The sequence below is a fragment of the Periplaneta americana genome, chromosome 15 (genome assembly GCF_040183065.1).
Source record: "Periplaneta americana isolate PAMFEO1 chromosome 15, P.americana_PAMFEO1_priV1, whole genome shotgun sequence".
NCBI lineage: Eukaryota > Metazoa > Arthropoda > Insecta > Blattodea > Blattidae > Periplaneta > Periplaneta americana.
This window is the reverse complement of record NC_091131.1, coordinates 18,839,911-18,855,702: the sequence shown is the minus strand read 5'-3', so window position 1 is coordinate 18,855,702 and position 15,792 is coordinate 18,839,911.

Sequence of the window (15,792 nt, the reverse complement as noted above, 5' to 3'; positions counted from 1 at the left end):
TGCCTTGTCGCGTACGGATATTCGTTGACACCGCTTGTAAAAATAATACGTGCGTTCGGACAAGTTCTTCGTGATTGTCTACATGTGATTAGGTTGAATGACATTATTCTTTTGAATATATAGAAACAAGAATCTCATTTCTAGGCCAAGTAGTTCGCATTTTATGCGTCTTAAATCGCGTCCAACCGATTCATGGTTTTTGCATACTTCCACGAGTGATTTTTATACAGCTGCTTGCCGATAAGAAAGTCTTTAGAAGCACCAAGACTATTAACTGTAACCAGATCCATTCAACTAAAAACATTGATAAAATTAATATGAAGAAAGAGCCGAAAATGCCGGCTCGATTTCTGTTTGTGTTCTGTGTAAGGTATTCGAAGTGCTTTATGTCTGTCAATGTAATAAATATTTTCTCTGTGTTCTTATCAGTTTATTACTGTATTTGTTTATTAGTACTATGGAATTCAAATTATGCCATTCAGCAAGGCTGGTACTAGTGAAAGTAATAGATCCAGTGGATATAGTAGCAAAGTTCGAACAATTATATTTAATGTCTACAATTTCTTATGGGAAATGCCTGTTATTATTCGGTTGAGAAGCTTTTATCATCCAGTCTGCTGTCAAAATATCTGGAATTTATAAAACAGTTATATCACCAGTTGTTCTTTATGGTTTATGCATTTCAGAATAAAACAAAACACATACTACAGTAAACAATATTACATGATCTGCAAGAATGCTGACATATTTAGAGCTCAAATTAAATTGGTTATTAAAAACTTAACTTACTAAAAATAATTTACAGGTTCGATTCTGTGGTGTGTAATTTTCTGGGTGCAGCTGTGTATTGGATATTAAAAACTACAAAACTTGAGGTGGTTTGATGACTTTATTACCATTAGAAATGAAATATTATTGTAGTTAATGCCATGATGTGACTATTTTCCCATTAATTATACATATTAATGCTATATTGATGATATGGAAGTGAAAAGTTTTGGGGATATATAAGTATATGTAGAGAATAACTTAAATTAGATTTTGATTTCTATATTTTACTGAGTGGCGGCTATATAGTATATGTTACTGAAAGCTATAAAACTTACGTAAGATAATAATATTATTAAAAATCAAATATTTTTATAGTTATTAATCAAGTGGGGTGATTCTTTTTCATATATTTAATGGCGGTGTGGTGTAGATATTTATATTCGTGGTTCTCTTCAGTATTGGCTCGAGAGAGAGTATCGTTCATTATTATGGAAGCAAATAACTTTCCGAATGTCTGGTATTCTTAATTGAAAATAAATCTGAAAAATGTTTATTTGAACGTCTAATGAACTTAGTTTGCAGTATCTGCTGCACTAGCCACTAGGTTTAATTGTAAATATCAGTGTAATTGTTAAAGTAGTTCATGTTTTTTTTCTGCCCAACTTGACCAAATACGAGTCGCGTGAGCAGCCAGTCAAGTACTTTGCTTGCTTATGCACGCGCATGGTTCACTTAAAAACTCCAGTAATACTTAATCTTGTAGCCTTGTGGGATAAAGTAAGGTCCCTATTAATGTCTTTCCTACATACCAATTCAATGACGTACAGTAAATCCATTGTAAATACTTGTACAGATTCAGTAAAGAAAGTGTGGGAAAAAGTCATTTTAATACGACGCAATAAAATATGTATTTCACTCAACCATCTTCACAATCATTATACTGTAAATAAGATCGATTCCTTAAAAATCTAAATATCACAGTAACACCCAACGAGAACATAAACTTTTGAAATGATTATAGGCATCATATACAGATTGATTCAATAGGAAAGGTAAAAAATTTAGGATGTGAAATCTGAAGTCATTCTGAATAAAAAAATTCATATGAATATAGGTCCGTTTTCGAACGGTTACAGAGATATGGCTCTTTGATTTCACAAAAACTTCTAAGATTCCATTAACTAACTCGCATTTAGAGACAGATAACGGACAAATTTAAAGTTTATATTCACATATCCATACATACCTAATATTCTAGACGTCGGGGTCGATGTTTTCGCACATTTTCAAAGGTACCTACTTCTGCTTCAGTGCACTGTTGCGCTCGGGCGTGAATCGCGCTCATCGCTCGGGAGAGTTGCACGTGGCTGTCTTTATGCCGCATCCAAAATACGGTCGATTAGCGCCTCTCTCGTTTTCACCTTCCTTTGATATACCAAGTCTTTCATCCAACCCCATAGACAGTAAATACTCTTCGATATGGTAGCCTTCTGTTCGGAAAGCGTCGTTCATTTCAGCGACGGCACGCAAGGAACTTCCATCGCACAAACCATAAACATACACAATATCGGCGTATTCTGTAGTCGAAAATTTATAAGGCATCTTGAAAAACACAACTTAACACTTCCGATAACTGTACCTGTATAACTACTGTACTGTGGGTAACTGACTGGACTGCTGTGAACTGATGATAGTGTAGGCTATTTGTGTTATCTGCGGGTTCTGTGTCATTACATCAGACAAGGGCAGGCGATTGGACATTTGTAATGCCCCACCACCCGGTTTCTTTCTCTTATATACATAGTTCACAATGCAGATTCCGATGTTACGTCATTCATTGCGATCTTGACCTTGTCTCACGCCTCGTCTCACGTCAGCAGCTTATGGTAACGTCTGATTCACATTGGGGCGAGACGTTTTACCAAAAAAAATGCATCTAGCTCCGCCATCGTTCGAAAACGGACCTTTTTCTGTCAAAATGGCCAAAGATATCGCATCCTAAATTTTTTACCTTTCGTCGTGTCCACACCTGTGGAGTAACGGCTGCGAAACCAGGTGGCCGGGTTCGAATCCCGGTCCGGGCAAGTTATCTGGTTGAGGTTTTCTCCGGGGTTTTCCCTCAATCCAATACGAGCAAATGCTGGGTAACTTTCGGTGCTGGATCCCGGACTCATTTCACCGGCATTATCACCTTCATATCATTCAGACGCTAAATAATCTAGATGTTGATACAGCGTCGTAAAATAACCCAATAAAAAAACCTTTCGTCATGAATCATCCTGTATATCTCCCAAAATTTTGTAAGTGTAGGTTTCTGGAACACTGTGTTCTACGAGTATATCACTGTGAAGATAACTAGAAACATAACAGTTCCTCAAAGAAACGGCGATGGCTTTCAAAGACGTCGTGTCGCACCCCTTTGACCTCTATTTCTAGCCCCTGTAATGCTCCAGTGGATAAATGGCTTCAACCCTTACACTTTATTTTACTTTAAGCAAAACCTCTTACAGAGAAAATGGGCGGATAAGGCTGAAAGATAAATGCGTTTCGTTACCTATAATGTGATTTGGTGTCGCCTAGCAACGGGAGAAAGAGACGGGGTTTCGACAGTCGGCGTCAGTTGTTGGCGGCTTTGACTTTCATTTCAAAATATTTACATTTCAGGCACGTGTTGTGTTAATCGGGTCACTACATGACGTTTAAAGAACCACGTGTTTTGTGTGAATGTACCATAAGAGAGTTAACGTTATTTCTGAATTTTGTTATGAAATATTAAGAATGAAAATTTCTCAGAAAACATTTAGAAATATCAAGATATTATAATGTAAAGCGTATACTTTAGACTACTTCCTACAGCATTCCATTGAAACACATTATGATTTCATAGCATGAGTGAAATTTTAATCGGGATTATCTATTTCGTTTGTGAGAATTCATGCAATAAAGATTGAATCGGGCTTAAATTTCTATATACGAGCTATTCCACCTCAAATCGGCCGAAATATAGAGAAAATTGACCTTACAATTTCTAAAGACAAAACTTTTTTTGTGCGTAGAAAACTGTGATACAATGCTTTGTGCAAAGTTTGAGGCATCAGAACTTCTTAGTGTTTAAATAAAAAATATTTAAATTTATCGTATTTTCATAAAATTTGCAAATTTAATCTGTTGTAGCTCCGAAAACCTTTCATCCAATGATCAAAATCATGGTTTATTTTGATGCTGAGCAATTAAAGTTTATATTGACATTTAAACAGATTTTCTTACTTTTTATGGAAATGGAGAAATTTCGATTTTTCCTCATTAAGACGCCTTTGCCAAGGAAAAATATTTTTAAAATATATAGTTATATTCCGCATTGAAAGTACAAATAAACACATATTTTTTACTGATGGTATGTTGATAAGAAAGTATTGAAAATATCAAATAAAGAATAGTAATAGGATATACGTTACAAGAGCGGTATGTTGACGTTTTCATGTTCGAGGAAAAACATGAAAACAAACATACCGCTCGTGTATCGTACATTATTTTGTGCGAAGATAGTTTATTACATACCTGAAAGACGAATTTCTAATTTGTTGCAATGAAATCTCCATGTTGGTTTCTGTTTAATGACGCCAACTTCGGAACACCAAAATATCTCTCTTCAACATTGTTGCTGTAAAATGTTTTCTGTGTTTACTATACTCCAGCAGGCCGTGATATACGTCTGTCCTTTTTTTCCCCCAGTCTGTAATTGCGAACTTAAAACAAACGGTAAGATTATGTAATGATTTATTTTTCATTTTAATATTTTAACAATATTATTTATATAACATATTGCAGTAATAACATCGGCATCTGGAATCTCGTTGATTTTTTCACGGCTTCCTTAATGTTACTTGTATCAGAAATGCAATAAGTTTCGTGGAGTAGTAGACTTTACTTAATTTTTGCAAATATTTAAAAACAATAATTAACATTGCAATTTAGGTGATATTGCAGTGGTAAGTTTCCAATTTATAATTACTACTATGTTAAACGTCTCTAAAAATATGTTAAAAGCCTAAACCAGTAAAATGAATGTCGCGCTTAAGCGGTAAGAAGAGGGAAATTGCTATGTGTGTTACGTTGGGAATACTGAATGTGGTATTTCACACTTACCGCGTATTGGTTCTTTGCGGAAAACAAGCAAATACGCACGATCTCGCACAAAATATATAGTACACGCGTGAACTAACCAGCTGACTGTGAGGCGGGAGCTAGCCGAGGTAAGCAAGGCCAGAAGACATAAACACGTGATGTGTCATCTAGCAGTCATGGCTGTGCTAGCTTTATCACAGGTTTTCATAAACACAGGAGTAAAATGACACCCAACGCTCGCTTATTTTCAGCTCTGGGCCAGTGCGTGCGGTACTGCGCCGTTCAAGTCTAGGCGTGTGAAAATAATCTATGTAAGACCCTCGAAACTTATTGCCGTACCACTAAGCAAACAATGCCGAATCCCTCTTAATAATGCAAGGCTTTTTCTCAATATCTTTTTACATTTTTACAAATTGGCAAAAAGCCTAAAAGGAAGTAAAATCAGATTATCTGACTCTCTGTGTACAATAAAAATAAGATTACTCTTAACATAACCTACCAAATGTGAGCTTCAAAATAAGCTCTCGTTCAATGTTCTGCAGTAAATGGTTCCAGAGTTCTGAGCGCTGGAAGAGGCTTGTTTTTATAAAATACGCTAAATTTGTCGCTCAATAATACAAAACGGTTGGATTTTCCATAGTATATTTTTGAAAATGCACTCTCCTCAGCACCTTGTATAAATAGGGAAAAAATTAAGAGTATAAAAAATGCGAGGTTTGTTACTGATCGATTTCGTATGGAATAGCCCATACACTATTCAAGAGTCAGTAAAAATATCAATCCCTGAAAAACAGTATAAAGTATATTTCAAAAGTCAGTTCAAATATTAAACCGCTATAAATATTATAGTATTTGAGATAGGGGAAAAACAAAAACATCACAGTGTTAGGCAAACAACGGGGTTTACAAAACATTGGGAAGATGTCCGCCGTTCTCTTGTTCAACGTACAGCATTCTGTCTGCGACACCATGCACAGCATTTTGCAGATAATGTCTTGGAATATTCGCAATTTCTTACAAGATGGCATCTTTCAGTTGCAGGAGGGTTATTGGATGTGTCAGGAAAACTCGTTCCTTAAGGTAACCCCACAACCAAAATTCGGCTGGATGAAGTCTGGAGATCGCGGAGGCCACATTGTTGGAAAGTGCCTACTGATGACTTTGGTCGGAAAACGAACCTCGCGTGTGAACTCCACCCTTAATTTTTAGTAGGTTATTTTACGACGCTTTATCAACATCTTAGGTTATTTAGCGTCTGAATGATGTGGAAGTGATAATGCCGGTGAAATGAGTCCGGGGTCCAGCACCGAAAGTTGCCCAGCATTTGCTCAAATTGGGTTGGGGAAAAACCCCGGAAAAACCTCAACCAGGTAAATTGTCCCGACCGGGAATCGAACCCGGGTCACCTGGTTTCCTAGGCATAATCGCTAACCGTTACTCCACAAGTGTGGAAAATAATGGGATAAGACAAACTGTTACAGTAAACGGTGAGCGCTACTACAGCATGTTACAGAACTTCGTCGTCTCTAGACTGAGGAATCACGATATGGAAAACATAATCTTCATGCAAGATGGCGCTCCACCCCACACCTTTAGCCCTGCAAAACAATTAATTAAGCAGATATTTGGGGATCGTGTCATCAGTAGGCACTTTCCAAAAATGTGGTCTCCGCGATCTCCAGATTTCAATCCGGCCGACTTTCGGTTGTGGGGTTACCTTAAAGAACAAGTTTTTCTGTCACATCCAACAACCCAAGTGCAACTGAAAGATGTCATCTAGCAAGAAATTGCCAATATTCCAAGACATTATCTGCAAAATGCTGTGCTTGGTGTCGCAGACAGAAAGCTGTACGTTGAACAAGAGAACGGCAAACATCTTCCCAATGTTTTGTAAACCCCGTTGTTTGCCTAACGCTGAGATGTTTTTGTTTTTTGCCTATTTCAAATATTATAATATTTATAGCGGTATAATGTTTGAACTGAGTTTTGAAATACCCTATACTTTGCGTACTTCAACTCGGTAACGAGTTCTTGGAATAATATTTTGGAGAAATTATACAGATAGTAACAATTTGGTATTCCCAAGAAACTAATTCTATTAATTTCAATATGACTCAGTGAAACGTACAGCAGAGTTCGTATAGGTCAGTTTCTGTCAGATGCGTTTCCAATTCACTGTGGGCTAAAGCAAGAAGCTGCACTATCACCTTTACTTTTTAACTTTGCTGGAGAGTATGCCATTAGGAAAGTTCAGGATAACAGAGAGGGTTTGGAATTGAACGGGTTACGTCAGCTTCTTGTATATGCGGATGACGTGAATATGTTAGGAGAAAATCCGCAAACTATTAGGGAAAACACGGGGATTTTACTGGAAGCAAGTAAAGAGATAGGTTTGGAAGTAAATCCCGAAAAGACAAAGTATATGATTATGTCTCGTGACGAGAATATTGTACGAAATGGAAATATAAAAATTGGAAATTTATCCCTTGAAGAGGTGGAAAAGTTCAAATATCTTGGAGCAACAGTAACAAATATAAATGATACTCGAGAGGAAATTAAACACAGAATAAATATGGGAAATGCCTGTCATTATTCCGTTGAGAAGCTTTTATCATCCAGTCTGCTGTCAAAAAATCTGAAAGTTAGAATTTATAAAACAGTTATATTACCGGTTGTTCTTTATGGTTGTGAAACTTGGACTCTCACTTTGAGAGAGGAACATAGATTAAGGATGTTTAAGAATAAGGTTCTCAGGAAAATATTTGGGGCTAAGAGGGATGAAGTTACAGGAGAATGGAGAAAGTTACACAACACAGAACTGCACGCATTGTATTCTTCACCTGACATAATTAGGAACATTAAATCCAGATGTTTGAGATGGGCAGGGCATGTAGCACGTATGGGCGAATCCAGAAATGCATATAGAGTGTTAGTTAGGAGGCCGGAGGGAAAAAGACCTTTTGGGAGGCCGAGACGTAGATGGGAAGATATTAAAATGGATTTGAGGAGGGTGGGTTATGATGATAGAGAATGAATTAATCTTGCTCAGGATAGGGACCGATGGCGGGCTTATGTGAGGGCGGCAATGAACCTCCGGGTTCCTTGAACGCCAGTAAGTAAGTAAGTATGCAGATAGTAACAGTATATTTATATTACAAAAAAAAGAGTAATTGGTATAGTCTTCTGAGTATTTCCTGAATACAGTAACGTTCAAATGTGTACTATAATTTATTAATTGTAAATTTATTTTGTTCCTTTCTCGTTGTCATATAAAATGCTGTAACGCTGAACCAGAATTTCGCCTATGCTACGCGCAAGATTCACTTTTTTCCGCTCCCCTGCGGGATAACCAAGAACTACTCGAGCGGGAAAAGCTAGGTTACGGGATCATATTATTATTTCTATATTCCGGGGAATGACAGCCGTGCCCCCATCCCCCAAGGGACCTGCAAATCCCCTCAGCGGCGCGACATGTGAAGAACCTTTTGCCCTCTTATATTTATGGATTATTGTGGAGGAAAGGCTGGGGGCAAAAAATTACGTTTCCCCCAGCTTATTTAGAGAAACAACTCCGCCTTGATGAGCGAATCAATACAGCAAAGGTGACTGACAAGTTCTGTAGCACGCTTGCCAATCTTACACATCAAACATCAACAGATGTTACTGCCACGGATTACTTCCAGTTTTTCTGACGTTAATCGGGTTTTGCAGTTTTTATAAGATATTCGTTGCAGGTTTGAACGAAATTTCTCGCATAAGTTGAATTTACTTCTTTTATCAATAATTGATTGCTGGAAGAAAATTTGTAATCGCTTCCTGTTCTCTGTTTATGATAATGTTCCCCCTAGCGATAGTATAATGTCGTGGTGACCTCAGTTTTAGGGAAGGCCCTGCTACTTCTGAATATTTGTTTTCAAAATATCCACAACAGAGAGAACGAATAGAGTCGTGATGACAATCATATTGCTACTACTGCTACGAATGAAGTCCTACCACTACTACTGACAATAATGACCACCACCATCGCTATTTCTACAAACACCAATACTTCCACTATCACTGTTACTATCGCTACAACCAACACTAAAGCTATTACTAAAATTACCACCACGACCACCAATACCAGTATCACTGTTATTACTACTATCATAAGTACTATCACAACTTTAGATTAGATTAGATTAGATTAGATTAGATTAGATTAGATTAGATTAGATTAGATTTATTTATTTAACCTGGTAGAGATAAGGCCGTCAGGCCTTCTCTGCCCCTCTACCAGGGGATTACAACTATAACATGAACAATAAGATTACAATTAATATTAAATTTACAATTACAATTACAATAAAAATTAAAGTACGACAAGAATACCTGATTAATGAAAGCTAGACATTTTATCATAGAAGTTAAGAACAAAGAATATTTTTGTATTTACTAAATTACAAATTAAACCTACAATAACAAAATTCTATAGTGATGAAATTACCGGATATTGAGATATTTTGTGGTAGATTAAAAGAACTATTTACAAGAAACCATGTCTGAACGAGTCTCAATTACTGACCAAGTGCCTAGTAAGTTTGCGTTTGAATTGAATTTCATTTCGACAGTCCCTGATGCTAGCAGGTAACGAATTCCAGAGTCTTGGCAGGGCTATTGTGAAAGAGGATGAGTATGAGGAGGTGCGATGGGATGGTATTGTTAGTATTGTTTCATGGCGAGAGCGTGTGTTCAGATTGTGGTGGGAAGAAAGGTAAGTGAAGCGAGACGACAGGTACGAAGGAATAGAAGAGTTCAAGATTTCGAAGAGAAAGAGAAGTGAATGTAAATTGCTTTTCTTATCTAGTTTAAGCCAACCTATTGCTACCACGAAACAAAACCACTAACTTATGCAAGTAACACTACTAACAATATTACTATAATAAAATTACCACTACCACTAATACCACCATTACTACTGCTACCATCACATCTAACACCACCGCTTCTGCTACTACCACAACTACCATCACCAATACTGACACTCCCACCCCTTATGTAACAATATCACTACTGTAACCATCACAGTTACAACCGTTATTGCTACTACCACAACTACCATCACCACTATACCGATACTATCATAACTGTTATCACTACTACTACTATTACCACAAATTAAACAATAGTTCTGCATTGCTTGGGAAAAGTGACACAAGTCAGTTTCCACAAACCTTTTTTGATAATTTATTGACAACTTACGGAACATCTGCTCGCTTGGAAAAAAATACATAAGTATTTCTCCCATTAGAATAAGTCATACAGAAAAAAAAAATCAAATCGACATAAACCAGTGTAAGTTGTCAATAAATAATAAAAAAAAAAGGTTTGTGGAGACTGACTTATGTCACTTTTCCCGAACACTGCAGATTTAATGTTACTATAACTACCATCATCATTACTGCTACTACCAGAACTAAAATAACAATTAATGCTACTACGGCAAATACCATCATCACTACCGCTAGCACAAATAAAAGAATAATTAAAGCTGATGCCCTAAATACCATTACCACCACTATTAGCACAATACAAACCACAATTAATGTTACTACCATTACCATCACTATTATTACTACTACTACTACTACTACCACTACTACTACTACCACTACTACTACTACTACTACTACCACTACTACTACTACCACTACTACTACTACCACTACTACTACTACCACTACTACTACTACTACCACTACTACTACTACCACTACTACTACTACTACTACCACCACTACTACTACTACTACTACTACCACTACTACTACTACTACCACTACTACTACTACTACCACTACTACTACTACCACTACTACTACTACCACTACTACTACCACTACTACTACTACTACTACTAACACTACTACTACTACTACCACTACTACTACTACCACTACTACTACTACCACTACTACTACTACTACTACTACTACTACTACCACCACTACTACTACTACTACTACCACTACTACTACTACCACTACTACTATTACCACTACTACTACTACTACCACAACTACTACTACTACTACTACCACCACTACTACTACTACCACTACTACTACTACTACCACTACTACTACTACTACCACTACTACTACTACTACTACCACTACTACTACTACTACCACTACTACTACTACTACTACTACTACCACTACTACTACTACTACCACCACTACTACTTATACTACTACTACTACTACTACCACTACTACTACCACTACTACCACTACTACTACTACTACTACTACCACTACTACTACTACTACTACCACTACTACTACTACTACCACTACTACCACTACTACCACTACTACTACTACTACCACTACTACTACTACCACTACTATTACTACTACCACTACTACTACTACCACTACTACTACCACTACTACTACTACTACCACTACTACTACTACTACTACCACTACTACTACTACTACCACCACTACTACTACCACTACTACTACTACTACTACCACTACTACTACTACCACTACTACTACTACCACTACTACTACTACCACTACTACTACTACCACTACTACTACTACTACTACTACCACTACTACTACTACCACTACTACTGCTACTACTACCACTACTACTACTACTACCACTACTACTACTACTACCACTACTACTACTACTACTACCACTACTACCACTACTACTACCACTACTACTACTACTACCACTACTACTACTACTACTACTACCACTACTACTACTACCACTACTACTACTACTACTACTACCACTACTACTACTACTACTACTACCACTACTACTACCACTACTACTACTACTACCACTACTACTACTACTACCACTACTACTACTACTACCACTACTACCACTACTACCACTACTACTACTACTACCACTACTACTACTACCACTACTACTACTACTACCACTACTACTACTACCACTACTACTACCACTACTACTACTACTACCACTACTACTACTACTACTACTACTACTACTACTACCACTACTACTACTACTACCACCACTACTACTACCACTACTACTACTACCACTACTACTACTACTACTATTACTACCACTACTACTACTACCACTACTACTACTACTACCACTACTACTGCTACTACTACCACTACTACTGCTACTACTACTACTACCACTACTACTACTACTACTACTACCACTACTACCACTACTACTACCACTACTACTACTACTACCACTACTACTACTACTACCACTACTACTACTACCACTACTACTACTACTACTACCACTACTACTACTACTACTACTACCACTACTACTACCACTACTACTACCACTACTACTACTACTACTACCACTACTACTACCACTACTACTACTACTACTACCACTACTACTACTACCACTACTACTACTACCACTACTACTACTACCACTACTACTACTACCACTACTACTACTACTACCACTACTACCACTACTACTACCACCACTACTACCACTACTACTACTACTACTACGGGTTTTATTTTTAACAAAATAATCTGCCCTCAATGAGGGTAACCATAAAGATCCAGAATAAAAACACTACAGAATAATTTAGAAAGACAGGAATAATTACATTACAGGAATTTGAGTAAAAGATTCAGAGAAATGCAAAACCCAAACTACTACCACCGCCACCACCACCACCACCACCACTGAAACCATATTTAATGCCATTCCAAGTATTATCACCAGTACTGCTACTACTACAACTAAACTACAATTAATGCTGCTGCTACTACTAGTACTACCACAATTAAAAACACAATTAAAGCTACTACCACAACTACCATTATAACTACCGCTATCGCAAATAAAATAACAATGCTGCTGCCATAAATACCACTATTACCACAACATAAACCACAATAATTAATGCTACTACCACTACCCACATCACTACCACGATATCTGAAACCATTTTTAATGCTACTCCCATTACTATCACCAGTACTGTACTACCACAACTAAACCATAATTGAACCGTGGTTAGCAATAGTGATCCAAGCGCCAAAAACCTGTTTCCAGATATTGACCATTGTAATAAATGTTTTTTTTATAAAACACTTTATGCAAGAAGTATTATAACATTCATACTATTACAAAAAAATAGCACAAATATTACCAAAAAAGGCTAACCGATTTTTAATAAGAGACCAACAGTTGAATTAATATTTCAAAGCAAAATAAATAAATGAATTTTATGCAATAAACGAATTTTTGCTTATAAATAGCAGCAGAATTTAGATATCGCATTTTTTATTTTATCCGAGTTAAATTAGCCTGTCATCAACAGATTTATGCAAATATCTCATTTTTTTTAAATTGTCGGTTGGTCTATTATTGCGTAACTCCACCCAATTGATACTACTACCACTACCATCACTACTACTACTACTACTACTACTACAAGTGAAACCATAATTTCTGCTACTACTACAACTAACATCACCACTACTGATACTAGTCCACACCTGTGGAGTAACGGTCAGCGCTTCTGTCTGCGAAACCAGTTGGCCCGGGTTCGATTCCCGGTTGGGGCAAGTTATCTAGTTGAGGTTTTTTCCGGGGTTTTCCCTCAACCCAATACGAGCAAATGCTGGGTAACTTTAGGTGCTGGACCCCGGAATCATTTCACCTGCATTATCACCTTCATATCATTCAGACGCTAAATAACCTAGATGTTGATACAGCGTCGTAAAATAACCCAATAAAAAAAACTACTGATACTATCACAACTAACAATATCACTATTGAAACTATCGCAATCATTATTGATTACAACTACAACTTACTTCCATCACCACTATTATTATAAATAATATCACAGCTAATGCTAATACCTCAAGTAACATAATTTCTGTTACTACTATAACTACCATCACCACGACTGCTACTAGATATTAGACAGACGGACGGACGGATGGATGGATGGATGGATGGATGTGTGTATGTATTTATTCACACTGCAAATGGGTATATACCCGGTGGCAGTGGTAGCTAATTACACTCAATAATGACAATTAATAATAAAGACAACTAATAAAAACAATAATTAATAATAATAATAATAATAATAATAATAATAATAATAATAATAATAATAATAATAATAATAATAATAACAAGGAGCATCCTAAATTAAAATGAAGCATTGTCACTTAAAATAACATTTAAAGTAAATCTAATTTGTATCTTAACCCTAAGTTCGAACTAAGACCCACGAGTGTGACAGGTTCATACCTGCACAGGTACCTTTCGGCACTACACTCATTTCGCTGTCAACTCACTCACTGCACTGATTCTACCTGATTTCACTAACACTTCTAAACATTTCACTGTTCAAATACTTCGCACAGCCACTTCACTGACACCAACACACTTCACTTACACAATAGACTTCACTGACACTACACACTTCACAGACACAACACACTTCCTCACTGATAGAACACTTCAAATAACAAGATATCAATTACACCCTTTAAAGTAAAGTCCTTAAGCCTATTTTGAAATACATTTTTGATTATTGGTAAAGCCTTCAGTAAGTCTGCAGGTAAAGCATTCCAGTCCCTGATAGTACGATTGAGAAAAGTATGATTGAGATGGATGGATGGATGGATGGATGGATGGATGGATGGATGGATGGATGGATGAATGGATGGATGGTAGGTAGGTAGATAGACAGATACTGATGGATTGACTGACAGACAGACAGACAGACAGACAGATTTTTGTGCAATGCATTTATTCAACGTTGTATATAGTACATATTTATTACACTTACAGAATTTACCTTGAAATCCTGCGTACGGATCTTTTAACCGTACGCGCTTTGGAAAACAGGCCTTACTTAATGGGTTGCTCCCGCCTCACCTGAAATTAAAAATAAGTATCACATCTCCCATCGCAACCACTACTCCCTCCACTATCAAAACTACCACAGACTATTGACACTATCATAATCACAAGTACTATAAGTTGAATTTATCTCGGAGAAGGCTTGTGTATTTTTTACCTGATGCTGTACTTCCACACGTTGGGAATTTATTTATTTTTTATTTATTTAACTAGCTAGCTAGTGAGTACAAATTAAATTTATAAAACAAAAATGTTTCTAGCCACTACCGTAAGAGCCAGCCTCGTGTACGGTGTGGTCTTAGCCAATAAAATAACATAAAATTTACAAGGACAGTTCACTAAATTCATTAAGTAACTTAATTCAAACCAATAAATACAACACAAGAGCAAGAATAAAGAAGAAAGAGAAAACGAGAGAAAAATACACATTTAATATAAATTGACAATCCGACAGAAGCCAGTGATATTCAATAAAACATGAATATAGTCGAGAGAAATAAAAAGTAAAAAAAAATACATTTGTTAATATTATATATCATGGATAATTTTACAAATTTCTTTTTTAAAAGCTTCAATTTTAAAATATCTCAAATTTGGAAAATGGTTTGTAATTTTATTATAAAGTCTTAGGCTGAAATGTAAAGTAAGAACGACGTTATAGGACAGTGATGTCAAAGCAAGCGCATTTTTCTGACCTTGACGTCGTGCGCGGGCAGCAAGCGCTAAGTATGGAAAGAGGAAGGGTTGTGTATAATGAATAAGCAACCTGTTCGATTAAGAAAACAGTGGTGCACAAACTTCAAACGGAACGTGAAATTTAAGTCGTTATTTTTATATGGCTTCTTTCTGTTTAATATTATCTATATTATCTGTAAAACAAAAGTACTACCACTGATTTCTTAATATTGCACTTGTGTTTTAAATCTTAATAACATAATAGAGAGTTAAGAAGGAATGTTC